The sequence below is a fragment of the Lampetra fluviatilis genome, chromosome 31, assembly GCF_964198595.1.
Source record: "Lampetra fluviatilis chromosome 31, kcLamFluv1.1, whole genome shotgun sequence".
Taxonomy (NCBI): Eukaryota; Metazoa; Chordata; class Hyperoartia; order Petromyzontiformes; family Petromyzontidae; genus Lampetra; species Lampetra fluviatilis.
In genome coordinates, this window is record NC_136305.1 from 6,541,775 (window position 1) to 6,556,184 (window position 14,410).

Sequence of the window (14,410 nt, forward strand, 5' to 3'; positions counted from 1 at the left end):
GAGGGTTGGGCCTGTGCCGACCTGATACCAGATACGGACCTCAACCGCAGTTCGCACGGAGGCCAGCCACGTGAGACGTAACACTTCGAAACGGCCCTCAAATGGCATTTATCCACCGCTCCGTGCGTAAACATGCGGGCCTGTTATATTCAGCCAGCCCTGAGTAAGGAAAAAAGTTCCCCAACCCTGATTTGGACAAAGGTGTTGGTTGGTCTCCACTTCGCGGGCTGAAAATATACGTGACTCTCGCGGGAATCGAACCTACGACCTTGGCATTAATAGCACCGCACTCCCAACCGACCGAGCTTAAACGTGTGCAACTGTTCTTTGACCCCCGCCACCTCCAATTACATCCCTGCTCCCTCCTCCCCTGTGCCCTGGGTGTGACAGGTGTTTCAGCAGGAGGACTGCATTTGTGATGGACAGCGTGGGGGGGGGGGGAGATCCTGGCAGGAGGGGTAGGGAGTACGCCGCGGAGATGGGAGAGAGTTGGCAGGGTGGCGTCAAAGGGGTCGCATATTTGCAGCTACCTTACACCCCTCACCTGCTGTGTGATTTGGCAGAACACAACCCCTGAGACCGGGGCAATACTATTCCCCTGCCGTCTGTCTTTTCATAGAGGTGGGGGTGAGAAGGAGCGAAGGTTGATGCATTGCAAGCTTTACGAGAGAGCACGAGCCCATTTGACGTAGCGGTGTGTTTAGTGTTGGCACCGCGTGTCGTTCCGTGAGATGTGCGACGTTTCGCTTGGCCTCATGCGAGCGAAACGTCCGGCAAGCATGCCGATCGACATAACTAAGAGCGGTTGCTGCGTGGGTTAATTTTTTTTCACTGCTGTGCCCCGTTCCAGCTCTTTTCCGATGCGTTTTTTTAGTCGTGCCGCGTGTTGTTGGGCGGCACGGTGCTGGTTGTTTCGCTTCCAACTCGTGGAGCATCATCAGCCTGTGGGCCTTTTGGGAGCCATTGTTTTCCAACAGCTTTTAAGTTGAGCAGCAATCTTTGGTCCCATTTTGCGGTGGGGCCAAAATTATTTCAAAGTTATGCAATTTCAATGCACAAGCAAAGCCAGGTTGCATAGCACGAGGGGTCCTTTCTGGATACAGTTTTAAAGTGTCCCTTACTGGCATGAGTGAAATCTTCAACATTATATACCCATATAAGTTGGAAATTTTACCTTTTCATTCAAAAGAGGAAGGCTGGGAGGGGTGACATCTTTGCAAGTGAATACCAGGATTATCATTTTTATTACTACACTTGTTTTCCCAGAAAAGCCCTCGTGGCAAATTTTTTAATGAGGGTCCTGTCAAGTTTTTGCTATAGAGGGTAACAAGTACGATGCATTTCCCAACTGAGTAATTTTCAGATGGATTTTTTTCATCTTGGCAAATTTAGACCACGATGCTGGCACACGATGGCCTACTCTTTCGAATGTCGTCACGGAATCTTTAACGTCCACCATGAAGCAGACACCCGCAGTATTAAGGGCTCCACGGTGGCGAGATGTTAACTACCTTGCCTGGTTTACAGGAGGTTGTGGGTTTGATCGCGACCCTGACACCTGCTGTATATTTGGAGTTTGCATGTTTTCCCCGAAGTTGCGTGGATTTTTCTCCGGGTCCTCTAGTGTTTCCCTCCACATTTAGAATCAACATGCGTTTAGAGTAGTTGGATGCTTTAAATTTGCACATGATAAGCCACTTCTTTGAGCTATCATTGGTGGCCAGGTCACTTATGAAAAATGAAATAGTTTATAGTTTAGTTGTATGCATCCCTTTTAACTGCCCAACACACGGCAATCCCATCCAATGCTTTATTCTTGATGGAATGTCATGTGATTGTCATCTGGTTAAGGCTCAGAGCTCAGCATCATGAAAACCTCAGAGCTGAGCTGAGCCAGGTGAAAACACCTCTGAAAAGATAGTGAAACTCTCTATCGGAGCCCCTATGAATTATTCATCCTATTATAAACGCATTCACATACGAGTTGCCCATAATTGGTCTCCCGGAAAGACTAAATTCCTCCTATTATCTGGAGCTTCTGCATGGATAACAGAGTGACTTGGAAAGTAGCCACAAATTCAACATTCTCCACCCTTATCAACAAATAAAGAGTCCCCGGGACGTGATATTCTATGCATGTTAGATGTATCTCATATATACATGTTAGATGTATCTAACATGTATATATGAGGAGTGGACCTGAAAGGGGGTGTAAAATGAATCTCACTATTTGTGTTTATGTGCACTGTATTTCATGGATAAAATAATAGATATACAACAGTAATTTTCAGGGATCAATGACGATTGTAGCATCTGCCACTTCTAATCGTATAGGAGGAATTTCACTTGTCCTTCCCCCGCACCTCCAATGAGCACGGTTGGTTACGTACTGTGCGAAAGAAGTTTAAACAAACATGCATTTCACTGTTATTGTTCCGATGTTGGATGGAATCTTGTGCAGTTGTTGATGACGGAGATAAGGCTATCAATTATTCTACGCTTGAAACTATACGGTTTAATTTAGAATGAGTGGAACCTTGGGATTTGAATCTGGGATCTTAGCCGTTTTGGCTCGGTGCTCTGACAAGGCTGTTAGTATCATCCCCCCTGACTCACATTATTGCCTGAGGGTCGGCGAGCCAGACCAAAGCCGCTTTAAGATGTTAAGAGATTCATTGGTAATACTGCAGGCTCAGTGATTTAGAGAAAAGCACTGTCAGGATTCATCTTCTTGGTTCTTTGGGTAAACATCTTCTTAGGTTTTTTCGGTAAAGTCACGTAGAAAGTAAAATAAAATAAAAACAAAAATCACGACGTTTCGGAGGCAACACAAGTCTCCGTCATCAGGTGGGACCGTCACAGCCAGATTAGCTGTATCAAGTGAGGCAATGATTCAAGATGTAATCCCTTAAAAGCGAGTTGAGGGGGGAGGGAGAGGGAGGGGGGAGCTCATCAGACTATGGTAGCCAATGAAAGGAACGTATCGGGAGGGAGGGGGGGCGAGGCCAAAAGGGTGGGCGATGGACGTGGAAGCGCTTGTGCGCAAGCGGCCAATTACTGCACACGCCAACACAATGGAGCGATTGTGCGCAAGCGGCCAGCCACTGCACCCGCCAACACAATGGGCAGAGAGGAGGAGGGGAGGTCTAATACACATGATAGACAAAAGAACGAAAATGATGATGGGTACAAACTTAGGGGGAGCTCATCAGACTATGGTAGCCAATGAATGGAACGTATCGGGAGGGAGGGGGGGCGGGGGGGGGGCGAGGTCAAAAGGGTGGGCGACGGACGTGGAAGCGCTTGTGCGCAAGCGGCCAATTACTGCACACGCCAACACAATGGAGAGAGAGGGGGAGGGGGGGTCTGATACACATGATAGACAAAAGAACGAAAATGCCCATGTTTATACCAATGCTGGCTGAACAATGAAGAGAGTACTGTTAAAATAACTGGGGATGTTAACACTCGGTAAAGTACAGTAAAATAGTGCCTGTCAGATAAGATGGTCCAAAAAATTTGTGATTAAGTCTTTTTTGCGTGGTTGATAACATCTTTCCAATGATTACTAAGTTTGTACCCATCATCACGGTTGAAATTATGTCTGTGTTTGTATATTTGTATGGCTTCGTGTACAAACCTTTGATGGTAGCCGGGAGGTTTGCAGAGAACCTTGGTCTCGGAAAAGACAATTTCATGAGAGCCCACCGAGTTGTAGCAATGATCGGCCACGGCAGAAGAATCAGTTCTGCCGTGTTTCAGATCTGACTTGTGCTCGCGGACACGATCAGAAACATGACGTTTCGTTTCTCCAATGTAGCAATCACCACAAATGCAACTCAATTTGTAGACTCCAGGATACTGTAAGTCAGGAACGACATCCTTCACAGATGGAATCAGATCACGGATTTTATGCACTGTACTGAATCGGACTTGGATCTTATGTTTGTTCAGTTATTTTAACAGTACTCTCTTCATTGTTCAGCCAGCATTGGTATAAACATGGGCATTTTCGTTCTTTTGTCTATCATGTGTATCAGACCCCCCCTCCCCCTCTCTCTCCATTGTGTTGGCATGTGCAGTAATTGGCCGCTTGCGCACAAGCGCTTCCACGTCCGTCGCCCACCCTTTTGGCCTCGCCCCCCCCCCGCCCCCCCCCTCCCTCCCGATACGTTCCATTCATTGGCTACCATAGTCTGATGAGCTCCCCCTAAGTTTGTACCCATCATCATTTTCGTTCTTTTGTCTATCATGTGTATTAGACCTCCCCTCCTCCTCTCTGCCCATTGTGTTGGCGGGTGCAGTGGCTGGCCGCTTGCGCACTATCGCTCCATTGTGTTGGCGTGTGCAGTAATTGGCCGCTTGCGCACAAGCGCTTCCACGTCCATCGCCCACCCTTTTGGCCTCGCCCCCCCTCCCTCCCGATACGTTCCTTTCATTGGCTACCATAGTCTGATGAGCTCCCCCCTCCCTCTCCCTCCCCCCTCAACTCGCTTTTAAGGGATTACATCTTGAATCATTGCCTCACTTGATACAGCTAATCTGGCTGTGACGGTCCCACCTGATGACGGAGACTTGTGTTGCCTCCGAAACGTCGTGATTTTTGTTTTTATTTTATTTTACTTTCTACGTGACTTTACCGAAAAAACCTAAGAAGATGATTCCTTGCAGTCACGAAAGCTTCAAATCTAGAATCTTTGGGTAAAGTCGCTTCTACGTGACTTTACCGAAAGAACCAAGAAGATGAATCCCTGCAGTCACGAAAACACTGTCAGGATGTTTAAGGTTTAGCGTTAATGTTTGAGGCTCATTTCAAGCCAGAATAATACGACTGGGAAGCTTATGATTCATTGTTCACGTCTGAGTCTCCAAACTATAAAGGGCTCTGTGGCTGCATGTGGTTCAGTTTTAATTGCTGACACTCGGTGAATATAACAACAAAGCATTTAAGATTTAAAAAAAATCATAAATACATTTCTAACTTCAATAGGCAGAGAAACACCATGCTTATCGTTCTGATGTGCATTGATTTTATTCTAACCACATGTGCAGTAGTGGATTAATCATGGCTAATGTTCGTGAAATTCCTCATGACCTTACTGTGCAAAGAAAAAAACCCTCTATTGTGTGCAGATGTCTTCATATTTGTATCTATTTGCAGATAAATGGAGTAGCAACAAATGCATCCTATTGTCTGCGTGTGTCATGGATAACCACGTGGGTAAGAATATATGTATTTTTTCACGGACGGGCGTATATGCTGGGATTTGTCAATAGCATCTCCCATACAGAGGTGCATTAGAGACTTTTCACTCCACTACGGTTTATGACATACACCTTAATACCCCAGTCGTTTAGACATAAATTAACCTGGAGTGGCAGTGTGAAAATGCAGGAGTTTCAAATGTCTTGCCTATTTCGGTCTCCAATAAATCACAGTAAACTAGATTGCTCAGCAAAACGTGGGGTGTGGGAGTGTGTGCGTGTGTGTGTGATATCAGATGTGGGGAGCGGTAGTGTAGCGGTTAGCGCACTGCGCTACGAACCCGGCGACCCGAGTTCGATTCCCGCTCACGGCCAACACCAGTGACGATTATCTGAACCGGTCCCGGGCCTCCCCTAGGTCGACTCAGCCTCAAATGTGTACCTGGTGCGGTGTGTAGTGAAACATCGTCACTAGGGAGACAAAGGCGGTCAGGCGTGGTGCTGGCCACCCACCCCCTCGTGTGCCGTGCCGGCCTTCATAGGTGCTCGCTAACAGCACTTGCCCCTACAGTCTGTTAAGGCTATACGGGGATCTTTGTCTTTATCCTTGTGATATCATATAGGGGTTTCATGCGCATGTCAGGGGGTGTGGCGCGTTAGCACATCGAGCTACCATCCCAGCCATCCAGATTCGATTTCCAGCCGAGCACAGACTCCCCCACCCCCCCCCCCCCTCAGTGTCAATCCGGTGTGAACCGCCACTAGGTTGACTTAGCTTTAACAAAAAACAAAAGCAACTACTATTTTTATTTTACCAAGTAAGGCCCACTGAGCTATATAGCTCTTTTTTTACAGAAGCGACCTGTCCACAAATGATAACTCAACGAAGTCGATTTTTCACGTGGAAATGTACAGCAGGCAAACCGCTCTGAATGCATATTAATTCTAAACGTGGAGGGGAAAACCAGAGGACCCGTAGAAAAATCCACGCTACCACAAGGAGAGAGACATGCAAACTCCAAATATACAGCCTTCAGGGTCGGGATCGAACCGGTATGCCAGGCGAGGTAGTTAACATCTCGCCACCGTGGCACCTTCTACTACACTACGTGGCAGGAGATATATTTTAGAAGTTATGGAAGACATAATACGGGTGGATAGGCGCTGTGGGAAAGGGGTCTAGAAGAGATAGGATTGAGGCCGAGTGAAGCAGCGATAGTGGCTAAAGAAAGAAATCCATGGCGGGTATTCATTCGGCCCCATCGTCACTAATGAGCCGATGGAAGGGACTGATGGTGATGATGGTGGCTGCTGCTGCTGCGAACAAAAGCTCGCTCCTGCATACATGGGGCATGAGATCTGCATATAAAGAGGCTTGAGCTTTCTGTATATAATGGGCTTTGGGGATTCTAAGGCAGAAAGAGGTTATTGGGGTTTTGTGAATAAAGGGCTGGGGATGTTCTGTAAATAAGGAGTGGATGAGGAGGAGTTCTGTTCAATAAGTTGCTTTAGTTTCTCCCTATGTACAGATACAGGTAAGACATTTTCGAACGACCATATCCCAAACCTGCCTTTTTCAGCTCGAGAGGGGAGTTCTCTTACGCCAAAACATTTCCTCAACAATGTTCATTCCGTATTGGCAGTTTCTTTTAAAAAAAATGGCCTTGGCTCTGTGCCCTAATTAAGGTCACAGTGGCCCATGGAGAGTGGCGGTGGCGTGCGTGTTGGAGGAGATTCGCTTTAGGAGATCTCGAAATGGTCACGGCTGGGCCTTTGTTCCCTGGCTAAATCCCCCCCCCCCCACCGCTTCCCCTACCCCCCTTTTTCTCCCAGCCACCCAAATGCAGCCTCCGCTCACGCTGCACCCCACCACAACCATCTGCTTCCCATTGCCATATGCCTTTGCCTTCTTTTTCAGCCTCTCCTGCAGGAGGACACTCCGGCCGTCCCCCCAGTCGTGATGTTTATATATTTGTTTGCCCGCGTCTCCATGAGCCCCCTGAACCTCAAGGCCTCCGACCGTTATAAATTTGGTTACTGAGAGGCGGCTTCGTGATGTCAAGTCGTGCCTCGCGGGAAATACATTTTTCACCCAGCGCTAATGGCTTTTAATAAGAAAATTGCTTTTTTTGAATTCACCTAATGCGGCACTCTTTTAAATATAAAAGTGTGGGGGGGGGGGGGGAAACAAGCTGGCGGTCGAGGACGCTTGATCATGCCCCGAGCTTTGTGATCGCACGGCATGAGTGGGCCACATGCGAGCAAATGACATTTGTTATCGTATAATAAGTATTGTAACACCATTCACGGCCGCTGTGTTTTAGCCGTGCGTTCCCCCAAGAACTCTTACGTAACAATGGTTCTAATCATTATGGCATGTGCCGCGGCGTAATGCGTACCACACTGGACTTGTGAAATCAGTGGTCGCCGGTTCGATTTCATCTTGGGGCGCGGCGGTCGAAACAACGGTGCCAGTTTATTCAATACCCGCCCCCATGCCTCTGTCCACTGAGCAGTATAAATGGGTCATCCAGAGTTGATCGGCAGTTCGTTCGTGGTAGGGTAAAGTGTGGGTACGCCCACCTCAACCAAGTATGTCTGATTTAAAGCTTTCGTGACTGGAGGCACTTGTGCCAGCAAGCAATTGCAGGGCTGCACCTTGAACTGTAACAATTATTCATTGCAGTTGTTTGTCAGTCCGCTGCTGGATGAAAGCTAGTCAATGCCATCTCAGTCAAAGGGAGTTGTTTGATCATACTTCACCACACCGTGAGTGCACGTTTTGCGGAGGCGCATAATCTCGGGAAGATTTCGGACATAAACTCGCCGCCGATGTTGGCCGTGGCCAGGAATGGAACTCAGGTTTCTGGGTTCGGTGTGCGCAAACAACTGCGCCTCTGCTCTGCCACAACAAACGCGCATGTGCTCAGGAAAACTAAATCATGGTTAAGATTTTTAGGGTTCATATTTAAGTCAAGACTTGGAGCCAAGATATTGTGCCTTGGCATGGTCACTGAGCCAGCCTGTTTCCACGAGACCAGGCCAACATAAGGAGGTCATTGCTTGAGCCAAGTGTTTGACAAAGCAAGTCGAGTGACTTTTTCGATTTAAAGCTTTCGTGACTGCAGGGATTCATCTTCTTGGTTCTTTCGGTAAAGTCACATAGAAGGGAAATAATAAAATAATAATAAAAAAACATAATAAAATACAATTCTCACGACGTTTCGGCCACAACGCTAGAGGACGGCTGCTTGCGTTGTGGCCGAAACGTCGTGAGAATTGTATTTTATTATGTTTTATTTTTATTATTTTACTACTGGTGACTGTAGCCCGATCAGATGTAGAGACACTCTTCTTTAATCCAGCACCTTGGAAGCAGGGTCGGTGGATTGTATGATACTTTGATGAGACACCGAACTCTAGTGCAGGGAGGTGCCTATGGGAGGGGGAGGGGGGGCAGTACAGCAAGATGGTTTCCGACCTAACCGATAATCTTCTAGTGTGAGTGCATATTCTCCAAGTGCTCCACTTCCCTCCCATGTGAACACTTTCGGTAGGGGTGCAGCTACGCATCGATCCATCGATTAACAAGATAAATTGGCGGACAATACATCCCCTTTGTATATCCGTCTCTGCACGTAAAGAAAACTGGAAGTATTTCTGATACAACCCATCGGCCCAACGGCCTTCTGGAAGTGCAAACTTTCAGCAGCATTGATTCGATAGAATCTAACTCTGGACAGGTTTCGACATACTTTGTCTCATCAGTAGTCATGCTTCCTCAAGTTAATGCTGATGAACTCCTAGACGTTTCAGGCAAGGACCCTCTTTTTTTTTAACATGGGTCCATTTATCGATATCGATTCTCGAGAATGGTATCACGCGTGTCAGTAACAATGTTCAGTGTTTGCAAATGGTGATGTTACATTTGGGTTAACGGAGTGAACAATATAATGCAAACGTGACGGGGGAAAACTAAGACTAGAAACAATATAAATGGGATGTTAAAATCGAGACACTTTATTTAATCGAATTGCAGCCCTGGATCGTGACATTTCATTGATGACCTGATGACGGGCGCTTGTGTTGCGCCCGAAACGTTGTGATTTATTTTATTTTATACCTACGTGACTTGACCGAAAGAACCAAAGAGTATTTCATTGAATTGTTGGGGGGAGGGGCGATGAAGGGGGGGGGGCTGAATTGTTACTCTGCTGACATTAAGTTCAGAATATTCCAAGCATACTCTGCTGAAATTCAGTCAGGAATATGCCAACCATTGTAAGTAGGACTCTCCTAAAACAAGAAGGGCCTTGAGGCTTTGCTCCTGAGTAAATAGATGAATATGCACCACGCGCACGTATAAATCAGTACTAATTTACAACCCACTTCTCCCTTGTGAAGGGGGCCTGTTGTCTGGATGGACTCTCTCATTGTTAAGTAAAGGACTTGATTGATTTATTGGCCGCAGAACTCGCCCGATTGCGCCCAACCCCTCTATAAAATATTCCGCAGGGCTAAGCACTCCTAATGGATGCGCAGGAGGCTGTGATTAATCACAGCATCACTTGACGGTGCATGCATCACGCTGTAACTGCGCTGCAGGACTGTGCCGTTTCGATTTTTAGTTTCAACTCACGGAGGCACGGAGCTCTTTCTGAAATGAAATTCCCCTTTTAGTCTGAGAGAGCGAGAGGGAGAGAGAGAGTGAGAGAGAGTGCGTGCGTGCCGAGCTGTCAGGTGTGGAAAATAGGACATAGTCGTTTCTAAGCCTGAGCCGCAAGCGCTAACGTGGTTCTCACGGATGTCAGCTCGTCTGGCTTCGAGGCTGCATAAGTGCAAAGACAAAGGCACCCCGTATAGCCTTAACCTTTGGGGCGAGTGCTGTTCGCAAGCACCTACGAAGCCCGGCATGGCACACGAGAGGTGGTGGGTGACCCATCGCCGCGCCCGACCGCCTGTGTCTCCCGAGTGGCGATGTTTGCACACCACACTAGGTACTCATTTGAGGCTGAGTCGACCTAGGGGAGACCCAGGACCAGTTCAAATAATCGTCACCGGTGTTGGCCAAGAGCGGCAATCGAACCCGGGTCGCCGGGTTCATAGCGCAGCGCGCTAACCACTACGCTACAGCTCCCCCTCCCCCAATGACACCCACGAGAAGGCAAAGATCCCCGTATAGCCTCTGTAGACTGGTGGTGAAAGAGCTGTTGGTGAGCACCGATTTCGGCTGGAGCTGTGCACGAGGGAGTGGTGTGGCCATCACCACGGCCAGCCGCTGTTGTCGTCTTTGTGCCGATGATTACAGAGACCGCACAAGGTGCCATCCGAATCTGGTGTGGAAGGTCCAGAACAGGTTCGGATGGCACTCGCCACTCGCGTTCGTCTTGGCCGCCAATCGAACTCGGGTTTGGGATTGTAACGCGGTGAGTGTAAGCCACCACGCTGCCGCTACACATGGATGCGCGCGCTCATACGTGCACCCACACACACTCGCGCACACGTGTTACTGTCGACCAGATGTGCCCAACGGAAGTTTCGCAGACCGACACCAGGCCATGGTTTCAATCTGCAGAGGAAAGAGAAAATAAGAGACACAAAAAAACCCACAACCCACACAATAAAATTAATAAATAAGGGACGAAACGCGCACACATTCGGAGGAAACACCGTCATGCTGATGCCGAAAAACGGAATTTCGTCTCCAAATGTTTTCCACGTGTGCCGGCCGGCCGGCATGGAGGCCAGCGTTACTATGGGACACATTAAGGGGGGGGGGTCTATGTGGTGGTGATGATGACTGGGTGGGTGGTGGGGGGGGTGCAGCAGCAGCAGAGGCACTGGGGTGTGGCGGACTGTGTGGGATGGCTGGGGGGGGGCTGGTTGCTGGAGGGGGGGTAGGTCTGTGGGAAGGGAGCAGTAGTTGCTAGAGGAAGGAAAGACTTTGAGGTGGTTAAGGGGTCAGAGCGGGAGGTCAGGGAATTGACGACAGGCCTGCGGGAAAGAGGGGGGGGGAAGAGGCCGGTGGTAGTTTAGTGAGGCCTGCAGCTAATGTTACACTGGACTGGGTGCATGTGATCTGTGTGTGTGTGTGCGTGATAGAATGTGTGCGCGTAGGGAACGATAGTGCAGTAGTTCTTGCACTGCTACCTACGGGCGACCAGCGTTCCATTCCACAGTGGTGAATATTTTAACTGATGTTGGGCTTCCCCCAAGATCGACTCCAGCCATAGCTGAGCACCTGGTGCGGTGTGTAAACATCAGCACTCGGGCAACAAAGACGGCCGGGCATAGTGCTGGCCACCCACCTCCCTCGTGTGCCGTAGCAGCTTTAATAGGTGCTCGCTAACAGCACTTGCCATAACAGTCTGTTCAGGCTACACGGGGCAGGGAATATTTGTGTTATTGTGTGTGCGTGTCATGCGTACAAGTGAAATGTACGCACATGCACACAAGCGGATGTGGGTATTTGGCATGAATCTCCAGGTTCGATTGCTGACAGTGATGCATACCAGCAATGGCACTGGGTATGTGAACCCTACTTGCTAATCCCCTAGGTCAACTCGAGTTAAAATGATTTACCTGGTCAACATCTCGTTTATGCACGTGTGGTTTATGAGGGGTGGATGCTTTGGTTACTACCCGCTTGCAAAAATACCCGGCCGAGGAATTGGCCAAGCGTATCCCAAAGCGGCGAGCCTCCTTATCAATGTACGTTGGTGAGGCTTTCATACGAAACATTGACGGCCGAGTCGATGGTGTAATGTTTCTGGATGAGGTTTTAGAATGATTTTAATCTCATTGGAAATTATCCCTTTGTGTTCGCGCACTGCACTGGTTTACGCCACGGCCGCTGTGAAACCCAGCAACCTGAGAATCCGTTCCCAGCCACGGCTAACATGAGTGGTGGAGTGGGTTTCTACACCGATTCTGGATGGTCCCCCTCCTCCCTCTTCACCAACCCCTGTCCTGAACGACCATTGGGGGAGGTATGGTCAAACAACCGATATGACTGCTGTGAATTGAGGAGGCCTTCATCCAGCGGTGGATTGACGAAGGGCTGAAAATTGTCCGGTACATGCGCAGTGAACCTCCTGGCTTGCGCTATAACTCGATCCATGCAAGGAAGAGTGGATAAATGCAGATTACAGCGTGAATTTGCTGCTGTTTCTGGGATGCTCTCATACATGCTTGAGCACGGATAATTTGGATGAATTACATACCTCTGAAAGACCACTTCTGGGTCCGTTATGGTTGGATCCAACCGTACTAGGATGAATTTGTCATGACTTTCGGTTTACCCCTATTTTCTGTCCAAAAACGCATATAATAGGAAGAATGGATACACAGAAAATCGGACGGTCCCTAGCCCCAATATGGGGCACGGTTAACAGGAAGAGTCGGCAAAATGGCAATTCAGTTCAGTGAAGTTTCATTGTGCCGCGTTCATCTTCGCGTGGCCCGTGCGGGGTTACTGCATCGCCAACACTGGAACCAAATTTTGCGGGGCCCAAGCGATGTCCCCGGTTGACCTCGGCGAAAAATAAATTCCAACGGGAACAAACTCGATCCTTTTGCCTGTAAAACGGTTGCATGCGGCTGAAAGCAACCGCCGCCCCACGGCGGTGCGTGAAGGTTTCTCGGTGAAACAAAACGTCACTTTTTTGGGTCAACACGATCAGTGTGGCATCCGAAACGCCGCGTAAAAAAAAATATTTTTTCAATAATAAAAAAGGGAAAACAAATGGGGAACTGCCCAGGGTAAACAAGCCGCAACCCTCTCTCCCTGGTTAGGTCTTTCCAATTAAGTGAGAGCACACACACGCACACAACAAAAAACACATTGAAATAATGAAGAAAATGGCAGGGGGGGGGAAATACCCCACATATTGGTATATTAAAAAAACTGAGACTGCTTATTTGTACATTCGTGCCGTAGCTTTGGGAACGTTGGCTGAAAACATCGTTATTTATGGAGGACTGAAAATGTTGATAAGGAGAGTTTTAAAAAGTGTTTTTTTAAAGTGTTTTTTAAAACTCCAGACAATCGTGGCAGTGAGCCACATGTGAATTACCGATTGCCACTCGGTCTCATTGCGCTAATTTTCAAGCCTCCGATCGTGAAAAAAAAAAGTCGGCTCAGCTCTTCTACGGGATGGGCTTAGGCTGACAGTCTCACCCCAGCAAAGGTTTCTGGGAAAGGTCAAGAGGTCCTGACTGCCATTTGACCCTGGGGCACAAGACCACAGGCAGAGAGGCGTGACTTCAGTCTCAAGCAGCCAGACAAGGTCACGCGACTCTCGGCACAGATTCTCACAGTCACCGTTTTTGCCTGCCCCATTTTTCGAATGGGAGCCGAGACGCAGACTGAAGTTTACGTCAACGTGATGTTAATTAAAAGCGTGCGAGACTCCCACTCGAATTACGGCACGTGTAGAAATACCCCATACTAAATCTGTAATGATCCATCGATTGTAATCAACTATTTTTATGCGCACGGTACATTCATTGACTCGTGCGTGTAAGAGCAAATTATTATTTTATTTAATCGCTTTTTTTTTTCGAAGCAATTCACAATAGCAACAGTGAATACACTGCCCGAAAAGTGTCCATAATTACAGAGCCTGTTGTTGGAATTTCACAGATTTGGCCCTTTTAATAAACACGAGTGGTTGGGTATGGGAGGAAGAGGAGGGGCCGGGAGAGTGAAGAGCTGTGGCATGTTGGCTCACAGGGATCTCATGCCATTAGCAAGGTGTGTGTGTGTGTGTCCCAGGCTCACTTGAGTGGATTACTTGGAATTTACTAAATTGTATCAGACTCAAGAGGTGTGGTGATCTGAGTTGACCCCTGAGCAGGATTGTAACTCACCACCATCCAATTGTGAGTGAGGCACCCAAAGTTTTGCTGTCACCTGACCACTTCACACCCTTATTTGTATATTATGTCTGGGAGATACGGAAGACTGCATGCTGGATGCTTGCACGTTCCATAATATAGCCACGCAATACCTATTCATGTCACTATGTTGCCACCGGAACTAAAAATGCAGGGCCGTCATCTGTTGATAATTATTGATCCAACTTCTGAGTCGTGGTTGGTTTAAACTCACAGCTCAGTCGAGGTAGCAAGCCTGGGACATGGATAAAAACCACCCTAAATCTCCGCCACACAGCACTTGCACTTGCACATAGACCTCCGCTTG

The 14,410-nt window shown here is 48.1% G+C and overlaps 1 protein-coding gene across 1 annotated transcript in view; it reads left to right on the plus strand.

Moving 5' to 3' along the window:
• The window catches only part of LOC144943493 (transmembrane protein 198-like), a 41,619-nt gene that overhangs the window by 7,804 nt on the left and 19,405 nt on the right, over positions 1-14,410 (plus strand). The window lies entirely within an intron of this gene.